The sequence below is a fragment of the Homalodisca vitripennis genome, chromosome 2 (assembly GCF_021130785.1).
Source record: "Homalodisca vitripennis isolate AUS2020 chromosome 2, UT_GWSS_2.1, whole genome shotgun sequence".
NCBI lineage: Eukaryota > Metazoa > Arthropoda > Insecta > Hemiptera > Cicadellidae > Homalodisca > Homalodisca vitripennis.
Window position 1 is genome coordinate 126643924 of NC_060208.1, and position 17968 is coordinate 126661891.

The 17968-nt window shown below is 32.2% G+C and overlaps 1 protein-coding gene across 1 annotated transcript in view; it reads left to right on the forward strand.

Moving 5' to 3' along the window:
- Window positions 1-17968, forward strand: part of LOC124354687 (3-ketoacyl-CoA thiolase, mitochondrial-like) — a 58495-nt gene that overhangs the window by 36166 nt on the left and 4361 nt on the right. The window contains exons 8-9 of the transcript XR_006921704.1: window positions 13819-13887; window positions 14866-14955. The gene's annotated coding sequence lies outside the window, so the exon portion shown is untranslated. The remainder of the gene's footprint in view (window positions 1-13818; window positions 13888-14865; window positions 14956-17968) is intronic.

The following is a 17968-nucleotide window of genomic DNA, read 5'->3' on the forward strand; positions in this document are numbered from 1 at the left end:
ATTTTACAAAATGCAGCTCAAGCCATGTTAATACTGTGCTAGTATAGCTAAGCTACTCTTTTGATTATAATACTCATATATTGAATTACAATTAATAATTTTAATATGGATATTCATTTATAGTTTATTTTAAACTATAATTTTAAAATAGAATATTTAAAAGTCAAAACTATGTATGAGATACAACTATATGACTGTTTTTGTACTTTCTATGTATAGTGTTGTATATCCATCAATTTAAACATTACAATATGACTGTTTTTGTACTTTCTATGTATAGTGTTGTATATCCATCAATTTAAACATTACAATATGACTGTTTTTGTACTTTCTATGTATAGTGTTGTATATCCATCAATTTAAACATTACAATATGACTGTTTTTTTATTTTTTATGTATAGTGTTTTGTATCCATGAATTTTAACATTCAAAATATTTGACAATATAATTAACCTAGTTGATTATGGATTAACATTGGTTTGAAACTTACTCACAGTTTCAATGGATAGAATAAATAGTGATAAATTCTGCTTTATTTAATGGATTATTTTACTAAAACACTTCAAGAATATACACAAAACTGTGGTTTATGTTATAAACACACGAAACAAACCCTTTTTCCTTTTCATATTTGAGCGGGTAATAACCTAATATTATCTCACTTATTTCTTAAACTAGGATCATTGGATTTTGAATTAAATTGGCTAAATAGAATGTAATAACAGTGACTTATTTTATTATAAGTCATTTTTAAGAATTTAACACAGATTTTTAAGAAGCTACATTTTGAAAATAAAGCTTGTAAAAATTGTTATTTTACTGTAATTTGGACTTTAGCTTATAAAGTAGTGTACCAATTTTCAACTTATTACCACATGCTGTTCTAAACTAAACTAAATAATTAAGTAAGTGTAGATTACGAAACAGTGGCTGTTCAGGTAATTTTTAAGTTTGTGAAAATTTGAATATGACATTTTTAATTGTCTTTGGGCCAAGAATAATACCTGAAGAGATTGGTAGTGAGTTCTGGGACACCTGTATATTTAAAATGAAATGTACCTCCCATTATTATATGACAGAGAATGAAAGTGTAAACATGTTTAAGGTTTAACATTGTACTATGGAGTTAAAATGAAGATGGCCACCATTACAGCTGTTTATAAAGTATTACAATCCATTGGTTTATTTTAAAAAATATTTTAAACATTTTTCGGTATCATTTAACTCTTTTAGGACCAACAAATGTTAGGGTGTGACACTTTCTTGCATTTTAAGACTAACAGCTACCCACAGTTTTGCACACAATTTCCTATTGAATAACAAATACGACATAGGCGTTTCTGTTTTAAATGGCATAATAAACACAAATATTTGTGGGAGGTAATAACCCATTATTAGTAGAAAATAAAAACTCCTGAAAATAAATTGTGGTCATGGGAGGCATTCTATTTACCCGATCCCTCTCAGAGTAATTAGATTTTAAGTTTAAATTACAATGTTTTGAAGCCCCTAAGTTAGAGATTGAATCAGTTTTTATGAGTATCAATGATATTCATAAATTTCTCTGCACCTTTCCAAAATATTTCAGCAAATAGCTCTAACAATCTTAGTAAGACTTGAATTGTTTGGGCTAGAGTGGAGGAATAGTAAATCCATAGTAGTGTTAGAAAAAGCATTTATGAGGTAACAATATTATGATGGAGCCCTATGATTATTTTGAAAAGGGTAAAAAGTTAAACAAAATTATTACTGGCTCATGTTTAGGTTTAGTGCTTGAAGAAGAATTTCTAGTTAGAATCAATTATATTTCACTTGCCATAATAGAGTTAGACATTGCCTTGTTGACATAATCAGTAACACACACACACACCAGTAGTCTGTTGAGAGCTTAATATACATTTGTATCAAATTTTATCTTCCTAGGACAGCAGGAAGTTTAAAACCAACACACACACACACACACACACACATATATCTAAGAGATTGCAACCCCATTTCAGCTCCTATGGGTGGTTGATCTTCATGAGAATGCATTTGTATTTCAATGTTAGTGATGAGGCGTGAGTATGAAATTTCATCTTTGTAGAAATGAGGGAAGTTGAAAAACAAAAATATAGTTCTTCTAGGGGTTGTAATCTTTAGAAGATGAAGATGTTTTGTTTTATTTAAAACAAAACAATTAATCAGGTGCCAAGCATGGAACCAAGTATAAACAAACACACTGCAACAATGGCCTATGGGCCATCTGCTGGGTTGGCTATTACAGCGTGAAAAGTTCCAGTATTGTTTATTAATTAATAAAGGTTATATTAATAACGATTTTAACAACAACAACAAAACATAATCTTCCTAATCCTGAAAAGTATAAAACGATAAATTAAAATATTTATTTGCATTAAATTTAAGAGTAAATGTAAATTAATAAAATACTAGTAAAGAAAGTACTTTACAAAATATTAATAAATAATATACAAAGTTGCAATATTATTACCGCCTTGGATAAAACTATTGTAACTACAGCCTATAACTTGCACACTTTAATACAATTAAAAACATAAGAAACTTAAAAGTTTTACATGTTGCATGTTCAATTAATAATAACAAAGTAATGTGTGGTGTGATAAATGTGCTAAAGAGTGGTGAGGTGGCTTTCAGCTGCAAGACATTAAAATTTCAAGTTAAATAAATGTTCATTTGTGTATGTGCATTTAAAATTCAATCATTATAGGTCATCAAAAAGTTTAAAAACACAAATACAGTTTTTATAGGTGTCACAACCCCCCCCCCCCCCCCCCCCCCCCCCCCCCAATTAAAGTCCTCATTGGTGGTTGATCTTCATGAAATGAAATTTATTTTTCCAATTAAGATGATGTGATATGTTTCTATAAAATTTCATTTTTATAGAACTAAGAGAAGTTGTAAAACAAAAATACAGTCCTTCTAAGGTTGCAGCTCTATTTGAACACCCTATGGGTAATTTATATTCGTGAAAAAAATACTTAGGTTTTTCTATTTGTGACATGAGGCACGTGAGTGTCAAGCTTCATCTTTCTGACCAGATAAATTGTTCCTCACTTGCGGAGCAGTTAAACGGATCAGTTTTGAGGGAAAATGAAGATTTAAGACAGGAACTGTTTGAAGAAAAAAACAAAAGCTCCTTTTATGTACTGGAACTTGAAGATAAATTAAAGGAGAAGGAAGGTATCATTAAATCACAAAACAAAATATTTGAGGAGAAAGAAAATACATGATTAAATAAAATAAAATTCTTAAACCAAAAAGGAAAAAAGAGGCAAAAGAAACCCTTATACTGCAGATAGAAGAGGAGACTAAAGCCAACACTAAAAATAATGAGATTGAGTACGGAAAATGTAACCGCTGTACTATCTATGAAAAAGAGAATGCAAGAACGCTGGTTTCAATACGTAGTCTAGAGGAAATAATTAAAATAATGGAGAAAGACAATTTGGACAAACAAAATGAATTATCACATATAGATCTAACAAATTCTGCATGCCTACATTGCTTTCCTACTCTTAATAAAAATAAAAATACTCAGGAAGCTGTCATTGTTCCTAATAAATGACAGGTAGTATGTACACCCTTTGGTCATAAGCCACAAATGTCAAACAATGTAAATAAGAAAGTCACGGAACCTGACTTTACCTCTAAGAATACATATGAAGTTCTTCAAAATTGTACGACAGCTGATAAAACTGATGAAATGGAATGCAGTGTCGAAAAATTTGCCAGAAGTACGAGGGTCGTCCACAAAGTAACCTCCGTTTTTAAATTAATAGTAAACCAGTTGAGATACAAAAAGTTTATTATATAAATGTTAAAACTACAGCTTTTCTCTACTTTTCTACATATTCACCATACAAATTCGAGCACTTATCATATCTTTTAACAGTTTTTGAAATTCCATCTTTAAAAAAATCTGCCGCCTGAGAAAGTAGGCAACCTGTCACAGCGTTTTGAAGCTCTTCATCACTTGCAAACCTCTGAGATGCAAGCACCGCTTCATGTACGGGAAAAGATGGAAATCACTGGGAGCCAAGTCCGGGCTGTAGGGGGGGGTGGTCAAAAACGTCCCATTTGAACTTTTCCAAAAGTTCTGTTGTTCTTTGAGCTGTATGAGGGCGGGCGTTGTCATGGACAAACACAACACCAGATGTCAGAAGACCACGATGCTTGTTTTGAATCGCTCGTCGTAGCCGTTTTAAGGTTTCACAGTAAGCTGCAGCTGTAATGGTCGTACCACGCTCCATAAATTCAACGAGCAAGATGCCCTTAGCACCAATGCCCTTTCACCAAGTCATCACTGACAAGAGATGGCCTACCACTCTGGTCTTCATCGTGAACGTTCGTTCTTCCATTTTTAAAAAACGAACCCATTGACGGACTACACCTTCGCTCATAATGTTTGGGTCATACACCTCACTCAATTCACGATGAATTTCAGCTGCTGTGTAACTTTTCAACCACAGAAATCTTATTACACCACGCACTTCACATTTGGCGGGATTTTATATCACGGCGCTCATGTTTTTACGTCGTAACAAAAGAACGCGCGATCGCACGATGCTCTGCATTAAAAAGCTAGAAGCGTACTGAACTGCTGCGCACGCAGATGTGTGAATGGCGGCGCTACCCCCACTACTTATCGCGCCACGCCCAAACGGCGGTTACTTTACGGACGACCCTCGTAGCTGTAGTGTAAGTCCTCAAACTGTGAGCAGAAATAAAATACTAAGAATCCTGCATCTTCCCGACATGGACATAAGGACCACAGTCATAGAACAGATGATCAGACGGACAAACAAAGGGTGCTGTTGTGCTCTGATAGTCATGGTCGTAATTTGACTTTTAACTTGAATAAGTGCTCAAAGTCTTTTGATGCTGTGGGTTTTGTAAGGCCAGGGGGACGAGCAGAACAGGTATTAAATTATGATAACTTAGATGGAGAAAGGTTAGGTCCTGATGACTTCCTTGTCATAGCGTGTGGCTCAAATGATGTTGCTTGTAATGAAGCAGAGAGAGCTCTTAACTTAATTGACAATGTTGTGAACAAGTACAGTAGCACTAAAATAATCTTAGTTGACTTGCCATCTAGATATGATCTTAAGAATTGGTCTTGCGTAAACAAAGAATTAAGAAAAACTAATGTCGCTTTAGAAACTTTAAGTAAAAGATATCCTAATGTTACTCTGGTCAAGGCTAGTGAAGCTGATAGAAGTTTGTACACTAGACATGGAATGCATCTTAATGATAGTGGGAAGAAATGGCTTGCTGGGAGGATTTGTGATGTGCTAATTAAGAGGACACAGCCAGAAGTGACTATAACGCAGAGCACCCCTACCAGCCAGATACCTCTCATACTGTCACCTTCAGATAGAAGAGAAAGCCCCAGCAACACAGAACAACAGATGCTGTGCACATACACTGATTCCAACATTGATGCCCAGGTTATTGGAAGATCCAGGCCTTCCACATCGGAGGACAAGGAGACCGAGACATCTCCGTTAAACTGCACCCTGTCACATCCAATCACACCAACATAGAGAAACTGACCTATCAAACAACTGACCTAAAACCTTCTAGTCTACTTATAGCACATCTAAATGTTCTGTGCATTAAAAACAAAATAAATTCCTTAGATTTCTTTCTTAAAAAATCAGCTTGTGAAATTCTTTGTTTAAATGAACACTGGTGTACACAGGCTGAATTAAGCATATATCTGCCCAAAGACTTTCAACTAGCAAGTAGCTACTGCAGGACTATACCTTATGGTGGAGTGGCTGTTTTGGTTAAAAACTCACTTATGCGTATGAAGTTGTTACAGTTGACTCTCTATGTCAGCCTAAACATTTTGAAGCAGCTAAGATAGCTCTTCCTGAAATTAAACTAATAGTAGTGTCGGTGTATCGAACTCCTGATGCAAATATAGATTTTTTCACAGAAAAAGTTGCAAACCTTTTGGACATAATTGAAATTAATTATAAATACAAAAATTTCAAGATTGTCATTGCGGGTGACATTAATAATATGGACCCAAGTAGTAATAATTTTCATATCAAAAATTTTCTAAATATGCTGAAATCCTACGACTGTTTCTGCCTGAACTCTGAACCCACCCGGTTGCACTTGTGTCTGGACAATTTTATCTCAAACTTTCAGCCTGCTACTGTTGCGTGTGAAATAACTCAGCCTCACCTCTCGGACCATTTGGGACTTCTTCTCAGAATCAATTCACGATACCTAATATTGAACAATGAAGGAGTTTCTCATAATAGCAGACCTAGTATTATTACTTACAGATTGACAAACAACTTCTGCATCAATAAATTAAAACATAGGTTAAGTAGGATTAACTGGAGTAATGAGTTCTCATTAGCTTGTAATGTTGATGAAGCCTTTAAACCATTCATGCAAATTTTATCTGAAAATTGTAATGAGTCATGTCCTATAAAAACTAAGATTTTAAAAAACAGTGGTGTTAAAAGCTCTAGGTCAGTTATAAAACAAAATTGGTACATACCCTACCTTGGCAAAATTAGGCTACTGTTGGATATTAGTTATGATAAAGTTAAAGCAAACCCTAGCCTTATTCTAGCACATAATAAATAGACTTAAGAAATTTTATAGAATGCAAATAGATTTGGCAAAAAAAGCTGCAAATGATAAATTTATATTAGAATCTATTAATCAATGTAGAGCAGCGTGGAAAGTTATAAATTCTGTAACAGGCCGTGTAGCAGATAAGAGTGTAAATGCCAGTATACCCATTACAGCAAATCAGTTTAATAATTTCTTTGTAAATATTAGTAATAGTTTAAGTAATTTGCCTAGCCAAAATGTAACTAGTTCCTTGGATATATTAAGCTCATCTTCTATAAAAACTCCTGTTTCACCTTTCAAATGGCAGGAGATTAACAATGTTGATGTTTATAATACTGTAAAAGAATTTAGCAACTCTAAAGCTGAAGATGTTTTTGGTATGTCAAATTTTTTTGTCAAAAATATTATTGAAGATATCTCCTTTCCTTTATCATACCTTATCAATTGGATGTTTACTGTAGGGATCTTCCCACAATGTTTGAAAATTACAATTACTGTTCCAGTTTTTAAAAAGGGCGATAAGTCCTGTATAAATAACTTCTGTCCTATTTCCTTAATTGTTGTAGTCTCTAAAATAATTGAAAGGTTACTAAAAAAACAGATGGAATATTTTTTTGAGAATAATCAGATACTAAATCCTGCTCAATATGGTTTCAGAAGTAAATTATCTACCATTGAGGCTCTTGAGAATGTCATATCTACTGTTCTTGAAAGTTTTGAAAACAAGGAGGAAGTTGCAACCTTGTTGTTAGACTTAAGTAAAGCGTTTGATTTAGTACCACGCAGTGAGCTAATTGATAAATTAAAGTATTATGGTGTAGAGGGGCGTGAGCTGTCTCTTCTCACCTCTTACTTGTCTGATCGTTATCAGTTTGTAAAGGTTGGTAACCAGAGGTCAGATCTTCAATGCGTGAGAATTGGAGTGCATCAGGACTCTGTTTTGGGTCCTTTCTTATTTGTTATCTTTGTTAATGATTTGCCTGATTTTGTACCAAATAAAAGTGTTCTTTATGCCGATGACACCACTCTATTGTCATCAAACAAAGATAGCATGCTAAATAAAGTGATAATTAATTACATGAAAGAAAGATCCTTCCTCTGGTTTGATGCTAACAAATTAGGAGTAAACTATGAAAACACTGAGGAGATTGTCTTTAGTTTGAGCTCAAAGGCGGACAGTAAATCTGTAAAACTGCTGGGCGTAAACCTGGATTCTAAACTGAATTTGTGGGTTCACATAAACTCTCTTTGCTCTCGCTTATCGAGGGTTATTTTTCTATTGAAAACATTAAAGTCCTGTACAAGCAAAAATCTAGTTAAGAATGCTTACTTTGCTTTTTTTAATGCTCACATTACTTATGGCACTCTCTTGTGGGGCAACTCTGCTGGTGCAAAATTAGTTTTTTAGACTCAAAGAAGGGCATTACGAGTTATTGCAGGTATTGGTGAGAGAGATTCTTGTAGGCCTGTCTTTGTTGATCTAGGTATTCTTACCCTTCCATGTATATTTATTTTGCAAAGCCTAATTTTCCTTAAAGAAAATCTTAATTTGTATAATTTTAGAAGTTATGTCCATAACTATAGTACTAGATCTCAGAACTTGATAGACCTCAAATACTTTAGATTAAGTAAAACTCAGAACATCTACATGTACATTAGTGTAAGACTTTTTAACCTACTACCACCAGATGCAGTTACCCCTATTTTAAGGAATTTCAGAAATTGTCTTGTGAAATGGCTGTAGCAGAAGGCTTTCTATTCAGTAGAAGAAATACTTTTACATGATTTAAGTGACCTTAAATTTTAATAATGCTCTGTTTTAATTTTTAACAATTATTATTTATTGTTATCTGTTGTTTGTTATTGCTATTATTAATTTATTATTATTTATTTTAGCATTAAGTTTTAATTAATACTATATTTTGACAATTTCTTTAATTGTATATTTATATGCATTTCTCAATAGAGATGGTGTTCTTGACTGTTGATCTAATAGTACATTATTGTAAACCTTATCTGACTTTGTCAATACATATAACATATGTGGGACGACAATAAATGATTCTTGATTCTAGGATTGAGGGAAGTTGAAAATCAAAAATATAGGTGTTTCAACCTCTATGGATGTTCAATCCTTATGAAAACGCTATTTTCTATTAAGTCATGAGGCATACATGTGCCTACTTTGAACTTTCTAAAATATAAGGAAGTTGAAGAACTACTGATGAGTAAGTGGAGGATTTACCTTTTATACTGGGTGTCCTGTATGTTCTGTTTAAAATTGTTCAATAATACGATTTAAATCTCTCATGAAGTTACTAAAATTATTCTCTATTCTTCGTAAGAAATTATTCTAAAGAGCTGTAACTTTAAAATTAAAAAAGTAATCAAAACAAAAATTGATTGCACAACTCTAAATCAAACAGCTTGCTCTTAAGAGATAAGTACATGTGGTTAATGATAATACAAATTAGTAAATCTCTCTACAATAAATAATTTGTTCATCTAAAGAATATTAAAAATTAAAAGAATACATCATGCATAGGGGGAGTGTCGCCTTTATAGAAAATATAATTGTTTGCATTAATTTCTTTATCTGTCAAAGTATATTGATAATTAATTTTAGGTTTTTCTACATTTTTTTGTTTGAGAATTCTTTAGGTATAGTGAAATGTTAGGGATTTCGTTAATGTCTGTTGACAGTCTCAACAAGTACATTATATGATGCTTCTTCTTTATCTACTCTACTCTTACTCAGAATATAAAATATGTTTGCTGTAGTAATAACAAATTTACTTAGTTTGCTGAGATTGTTTAATGACTGCGGTGTTTGTGTATGTAATTGTAACTGAATTTTTCAAAATTTGTATAGAAAAGTACTTGCCTTAATGTAATGGTCAATAAGAAATTATAGACCATTAGGAAAATTAAATTAATAAATTACGAATGGTGTTTGATTATAAAAGTGGTCTTTTTGTTTTCAGAATAATAATACTCGTAATTGCTAAAGAATAATTATTTAAATTAAAATCTGTTATTGTCTGCTATAAAATGCATTTTTACACACTTCAGTTTTCAAACTGAAGTCTGTTCATACAAAAAATGAACTCTGAATTAAGTTACATGTTTCCTATTCTCAAGCACACCCACTGGCTCTCAACCTTGTTTGGGTTGTCAATATTTTCTGTGAAAACCCTCAGTTTAAAACCAATGGCTTTGCTGTACATTTTATTCTTGTTGATACCAGTGGTCTACAACATAAGAGGTTTACTCACTTGGGTTCTCATTCCCACCGAGTTACCGAAAACTGCTGTTTTCTTCATAACCCAAAACGACTCTCTGGTGTACACTATGGCTTTGTTGTCATGGACCTTACTCTTGGTCCGCTACATGAACCACATGGAAACTATCAGAGAGATATTTGATATCTCTAGTCAAGTTGAAAGTGCTGGTATTGTATGCCCACTAGATCATTTGCAGAACATGCAGTCACTGTACACCGCTGTCCTGCTGCTGCTCCTCTGTATCAAGTACAGTCTAGACTATGTAGTTGACACAGGAGACAGTCACTGGATAGGGTTCTATCTAGCAGATGCAACCAACAACACGGTCATTTTGCAGTTCATCAACTTCTTGTGGCTCCTCAAGGAGTTTTACAGTGTTGTCAATAACAAGCTGAGTAAATTACTACAAGAAGGTCTTGTTAGAAACAGTAGTTACATTTTTAAACTTGCACATTTTCGCACCCCTATTAGATCAGTATTTTCACCTAAAGTGAGAAACTCTCATCCTGTCAACTCCGAAACTAATGTAGATCTTCTTATAAAGGATTTGCGATTGATCCTAAACTCGGTTTTCTCCCTGAGTCAAATTGTGAACAGTATTTACTCCCTGCAACTTCTACTATACATGGCTAACTTCATTGTAGAGTTCACAGTGTCACTGTATATGCTGTATTACACTGGAGTTTACAAAGTCACAGACAAAGACCTTGCAGACCCTCTGTTCTGGGCATACATCTCGTGTCAGGTCATGGTCATAGTGTCTGATTCTTTCCAAATTGTAATTATGATAAACAGCAGTGAAGACGTAACTGATGAGGTAAGTCATGTAATGAATTGTTATTACCTGATTATTATTCTACACAGTAAAAAAAACCACCTTTTCACCTTACCTCACCTTTTTCACCTTTTTGAAAATGCATAAAGTGTATTCATTGTTGTAAAATTTCAACAAGAAAAATTAATAATTAATCCACTTATAGTACAGTGTTTTAAGTCTCCATGTTACTCCAGCTGAAGAAACAACAAGATCTCAAAATAAAATTTAAATCAATTTTACTAGAACTGATGAAAACTAATTAAAACTGATAGATAAAAGACTACTTTCACAAAACACAGTGTTACATACTACCATTATAGACAATGGTGGTCACAGAGTAGCATTTCAATTCAGTAACTGCATTTAGTATTAGTGAATTTTAATTATGTATGACGTATTATAATGGATAATTCTTGCACATCTTTAAGCTCCCTCACACCAAGTCCATCCATCCATCCAACCGCTGGACAATAATTTTTCTAGTAAATGGATGTTATAGAATCACTTTCTATTTTTATAGAAGTCTGTGTGGAAATTTTCAGTTGCACCTTCACACAGCATCACTTCAACAGACAACACCCCACTAATCCTCGCTGCATGGTGTCTTTATTGATTGCTTAACCACATTACCTTTGTTATCTGATCCTTAAAAATCAGTTTTTGCTAAATAATTCCTTACTTTTGAGCTCCTTGTCGGATTGTTGACTCTTTCTTGGCACATAAGAGCCTTTTTGTTATTGGTAACAATGTTTAGAAACATTTTTCAATATTATTAATTTTTAATTTTTAGTACATGGTGAAAAAGATATGAGAAATAAAAATATATAATAATACATTTCTTGTCTTTTATTGTACAAAGAAAAAAATAAACTTTAATTATAAATGTATAAAATTATGTTTTTGTCGTTATTAACACAAAATTCTTTTAGGATTTTTTTTATTCTTGATAGTTTAAAAAAGCCTAACTCAAGCACACAATTAGCCATTCTCTACTTGTGATTTATTTTCTGTAATTCATGTGTATATCATTCTCTATAAATATCAAAACCTGTACAGATTGTTCTTTACTCAATCTAAAATACTGTCTGAACCTCTCGTCGTCCCCCTTTAAATCTGTTATCAAATGGTGGAATTCACCAAACACTTTTTTTATTAATGGTGCACTCAATGTTTTTGTTTACTAACTGAATATAGTAGTACTGTATTTTCGTCATCACTGCTGGTTCTGTCAGCAGCAATGTATGGTACAATTCTCTCAAAATCACTGTTAAACCAAAGTACACTAAATGCTATTATTTCAATGTTTCTCTGACAGAGGTCCCAACTGAACTGAAATACAAGATGCAAACAAATTCATCCGTCCATCCGCTGAATGGATATTTGTGGTGTGTGAGGTAGTACCCCGTGGACGTTCAAGGCATAAAATCCTTTTAGTAGAAGGATGGTCATTCAGTATGAGGAGGCCTTTACTTGATGTGAAAAAAATAACAGACTGATACGTGGTCAAGTTTACATTTTAGGATATCTTGGTCCATTAAAAATATTGTGGCAAAATGGGTTTTTTCTTCTGATAGAAAGTAAGAGTAAACTATTATTTTCTATTTTAATATTAAGTAATTGTTAATTTTAACCATTCAATAGCAACAGAGGGTGCTCAAAAGATTAAATTAGATATTTCAGTTTTCAATCATAGTAATCAATATTTTATTTTGTCAACTGTGATATACAGTTGATTCCACTGTATTTAAGATTTTTAAAGGATTGTGAACAAATAAATGTTAAAATTCAGTTTAATATTGTAATGTATTTCTGAGAAATACAATTGAAATGAAGGCGTGAGGTGTGTGTGTGTGTGTGTGTGTGTGTGTGTGTGTGTGTGTGTGCGTGCGTGCGTGCGTGCGTGCGTGGTGCGTGCGTGCGTGCGTGCGTGCGTGTGTGTGTGTGTGTGTGTGCAGTATAATCATAAATACAATAAAATAGTGATTTCCTGTCCATTATTACTGGAATACTTAATTGAGGCAAGTTAAAGAAAGCCATCAGCATAACAAGAATAGATTTTCTAATTGATTAATTAGTTTATAAAGGCAATATTAATAATTATTATTTCATGAATAATCAAATTACCTAGGAGCTTTCAATTAGCTTTTACCACTCAGTCACAGTCACTTGTTTTTTACATGTTATTTCACAATGTTTGTTTCCAATACTTTGAAACTAGTTTTGTACTTAGGTTTTGTTTTTGGACTTGTTCCCTACTCATTACATAAAAAATCCTTATATATTCCTGGTTGTCTTTACACTTTGGCTCTAATATTTCTAGTGTGGCAGTCCTGTGCGACAGCCCTACCCGAAGTCTACACTCAGGGCTATGGCTACATAATGCCATTGCATTTGTCACTCAGTTCTCTGGTCACTCTCACTTCCTGGATATTTGCATTATGCAGATGTCATATGTGGTTAAATAATCTGCAGAGGTTAAAACATCTTGAAATCACTTTGAGTGCACTAAAAGATATAAAATCACATATAACATTCATTGTCCAGTTGGTCGGTATTGTTTCCGCCATCATGTTTGTATTAACTTATCACTTCTCATTCTATGCCCACACACCTGGGATGACCTGGGTGGTAGCTATTGGCCAAATGGTTGCTACAGTTGTTGAAATTCTTGTTTTAGTAGAATTCCTCAGCTATGCCACTATAATGGGTAACTATTTTTCTACAATCAATGGCAATCTTATCTTTCCGTTAAGTCAAAATGATGTGGTGGTATTGGCCAGAGACGCTCATGGAAAGTTAAGTAACCTCTGTAAACATATCAATCACACCTTTGGCTACCAGCTATTGTTCTCTATATGCAAGTCTATTATTCTTATCATCGTTATCCTTTATTCAATGTCTTTGACCATCCTAGGAAAGATAGAGGGATCCTACCACAGCCTTGTTATTATGGGATCGGTTCTCTTTCAAAATACTATGGCACTCCTCTTGCTTGTTTTTCTCTGCTCATCTGTCAGCGATAAGGTACTTGGTAATTCTATCTGTTGTATTGGTTTTTCAGTTTAGCAAAATAATGTACTGAACTATTGTTACAGGCAAACCACACAGCTGTTCTCATCCACAAACTGATGAATGAAGATCTCCCTACTGGCACTATGGAAGAGGTGAGCTGACGTAAATTCTTTTTGAAAAAAAAAAACATTAAATTTTGTCAGTTTTTACTAAAACACAATTAAAATTATGTTTGACAGGATCTGTCTAGATTAATATATATAATAATCATAACCATATGATATGAAAGAATTCAATTCAATTCAATTCAAGCAAATAACAACAAAAATTTATTCGGAAAATATTGATTTATAATTTTTATTTTACTTTCTTCTCTGCATATAGTATGGAAAAAAAATTATTGTCATAAAATGCATTTAATTTTGGTTTTGAGTGAAAAAATTAATTTTGTGACCTCAAAAACATTTTTTGTAGTGCTCTTTTTTAGTAAATACTGGCCATAAGTTAATTAACAGGTAAGCTTTGACCAAATTTGTAATGCTGGTGTATGTAATGAATTTTTAGATGCTTCCCTACTATTTAATACCTACAGATTTATTACACAAATTTAAATGTTCTAAATTTTCAAATAATTTAAATTACATTTTCTTTATTGATATCCGTTCTTGAAATTGAGCTTGTATGTCAAATTTTAAAATACCCCTAGAAGAAAATACAATTAGTTGAAATAATATTTTTATTTTCAAGTTCTTGAAAATTAATTATATATAGTGATTAATTATAAAAATGAATTTAAAACAGTTATTAACAATATTCCAACAATGTATATTAACTGAATCTGTAACATTTCAAACAAATTACATGATTAAAATTTACCATATTGAATATGTCATAATAAACCAGATATATAGACAAATTCCCTTTAAAATAAATGTAATAATGAATAAAATACAGTTCTACCCTTAATAACATAAAGTTAATTACTTTTTACAGAAGATGTAAAGTCAATATTTTAAAACTCCCAATGCATACAGTACTTTCAAAAATTATTTCGAATTATGAACATGGCAAAATACAAATATAGTAAGTATATATATTGAGATAAACTAAAGTTAGGTTTATTTTTCCAGTTGCAATTGTTTTCGTACCAGTTACTTCACCAAAAAGTACACTTCTCAGTCTGTGGATTCTTTAATCTAGATTTCACTCTTCTAAATGGCGTAAGTATATAAATGTGTGCTTATACCATACATGTATGGCACATGTGCTTATGTATTTCTTTGTTAGTATGTAAAATGTACACAGATAGGGTAAGGTACTTTTATTTTAGTGATAAAATGGTATAATAAAATCAATAAATTTAATGGTATTTTCCATTTTAGTATTACCATTAAATGACTATGGCTCTATGTAATTTATTAGTTGGTATTAAGATTGAAGCCGTTACTGTTGGTCTTAAAAATTAAGAATATTTTAAATCATAAACAGTTGATGACCTTTTCATCACTATCTCCACATCCTAATATTTTAAAGGAACTTTCCAAAATTAGATCTAGATATGTTTAAAGAATAGAACTTGCACTCAACTTTATAAAAACAGGTTATCACCCATATTTTTAATATACAAATGTTACAAATTATATTCATTTACAAAAATAACATTTGAAATTAATGGCAATTCCTTTACTATTACTATGTATTACTAAATATTTAAATTTTCTTTAACTAATTTTTGTAATCCTAAAATATTTTTAAAAAAGTCACAAACTCAGGCAGGATGAAAAGTTAACATTGTGCACCGATGTCTTCAGGATTGCATATATTGCCATAAATTTTATGTTTATTTAGTTAAGCATGTATATAAAAATATCTAATTCAATTCTTCATGATTACCTATAGATAGTAAAATAGAGCAGAATCTCAATATACACTAGGAAAGCAACTATCTGAAGTTGATGGGATTATCTAAATTTTGAGTAAAGAGCTGAGTGCCATTAAAAATTTCTTTCCATTTTTTTTTAGAATTGATATCTATAAACTGTGTAGGGCATTATTACACACACATATTTAATATATATATAATTATAGCAAGGGTTAACCTTCACTACTTAAAATGCAATTTATTCCTAACGTGAAGCAAGCTAATAGGAATATTTAGCACTAAGTCCAATTCTCATAATGTGTTTCGGATACCCTGGAACTTTGGATAATTGCATTCCAGATAACCTTTTTTTTTTTTTTTTTTTTTTTTTTTTTTTTTTTTTTTTTTTTTTTTTTTTTTTTTTTTTTTTTTTTTTTTTTTGTGTCTCAATATATGATCTATGATACAATAGGGTCTAACTAACTCTGGGGGTCTAATGTGACAACACTGATATTTAGACAACCCAGGTCATCTTGAGGCTCTTGATAAACTTAAAGATGTCCCTAGGAGCTAAAAGTCCTACCTCAGATTTTATAGAAAAAAAACCCTGTAAAGGTGTTCTAAATGGTCAGGGCAATCACTTCACAATCACAGATGAATAGCAGTCTACTTGGACTTCTTGTTCAAGCAACATATGTGCGACTCATCTTAAACAGATATACAAAGAGAGGTGGTGATGATAGTTAAGTGGACAATGCCCAGTCAACAGATTAGAGAGCACTAAGCTTCACTAGTTTTGTTTTGCTAATTAAAAGACTTTTTCTTTATATACAACACCAGTCAGAGGTATTACTGCCATCTCTTTCAGAAAATTCCTTCTTTTCTTCCAAAATTAATCTTTTATTCATTGTGGTAGGTGAAGTATTGGGCACTTATCCAAAGCTTGGCGTCCACATCTGTAGTGTTGCACAACAAGCACACAGGTGATGGGGTGTACACCAATTCAGTGGAGGTCGCTTTATAAAAATTCATGATCAGTGGCCATTTTGAAGTTGGCTATGAAGTTTTGGGAAGGCAGGTATCTCAGAACATGTATAAGAAGTGGTTCCCACTGCATGCTTCACTCAGTCTCTTTTAGAGTAATGTGTTCCTGAGATTTTGGAAGCTCTTAGCAAGATTGTCCACTTTTTCATTGCCTAAAACCCCATAATATGAGGTGACACATAAGAGGACAACTTACCATTCCTTCTATATTAGAGCTCCAAAGGCACTCTTTTTGGTCACTATCTACTGTTCTGGTGTTTCTGGAAAACAAAGTACAAGAATTGCTGACTGGAAGTCAACAAAGAAGATTACATTTGTTGGATTATACGGTAGATCAGAGTACCAGCAGGTGTTTTTGTTTGATCTGGTTCCAAGAATTCCATGAGCTCCATTTGCGAGCTAAACCTGCTGTTCATCTGGTATTTCTGGGAACAAAGTACAAGAATGACTGGGTGTCGACAACTTACCATTCAAGAATCAAGAATCAAGAACTTTATTAGTCATTAGACATACAATGATACATTAGACTTCGTCATTTATAAATTACTATTTAGCAGCTATTACATAAATGCTTCTAGTTCATTAATCAATTTAATATAGTAGTTAAGTCATATTTAATAAATACATTGTCTGCACATATAATGGAAAATATCATAACCAAGTATAAAAATTAACAAATTTGAGTTAACAGTAGATAAATATGTACAGCATAAGAAGACGTCTATGTAATAATTCACAGCAACATTAAATACTGAATTATATCAGTAATAAAGTAATATAAATAAATAACAATTAACAAACAACACGAATCGACAATATATGATTTTTAAAAAGTTAACTTTATACAATACATAATAAACAAGTACAAACAATAAAAAGAGTAAAAAGCAATATATACACACTTATTCAGATCTGGTCTGCACTTAGCTATCAAATATTGTATGTAATTGACGAGCTTCAGTTAATAGGAAATCATTAACTTTGTGAAATATATTTTGATTGTGACAGTTTGTTAAATAGTATTTTTCTTGTAATATCTTTCAAATTCAAATGGTTTATTGTCAGAATACAAAATATGTATATAACAACGTCATATTATAAATAATCTATAGCTTACTTTAAATATCATTACTTCTTATCACAGTTAAAAATTCATCAACAGTGTACAAACATGAATCTACTAACATTTTCTTTACAACATTTTTAAAATTTGATCTGTTTAATACCTTGATATGATTGGGCAAAGCATTGTAATATTTGATTCCCTGATATCTAAAACTGGCTTGAGTGCTAGCAAAGTTACATTTTGGTACAACTAAATTATTTCT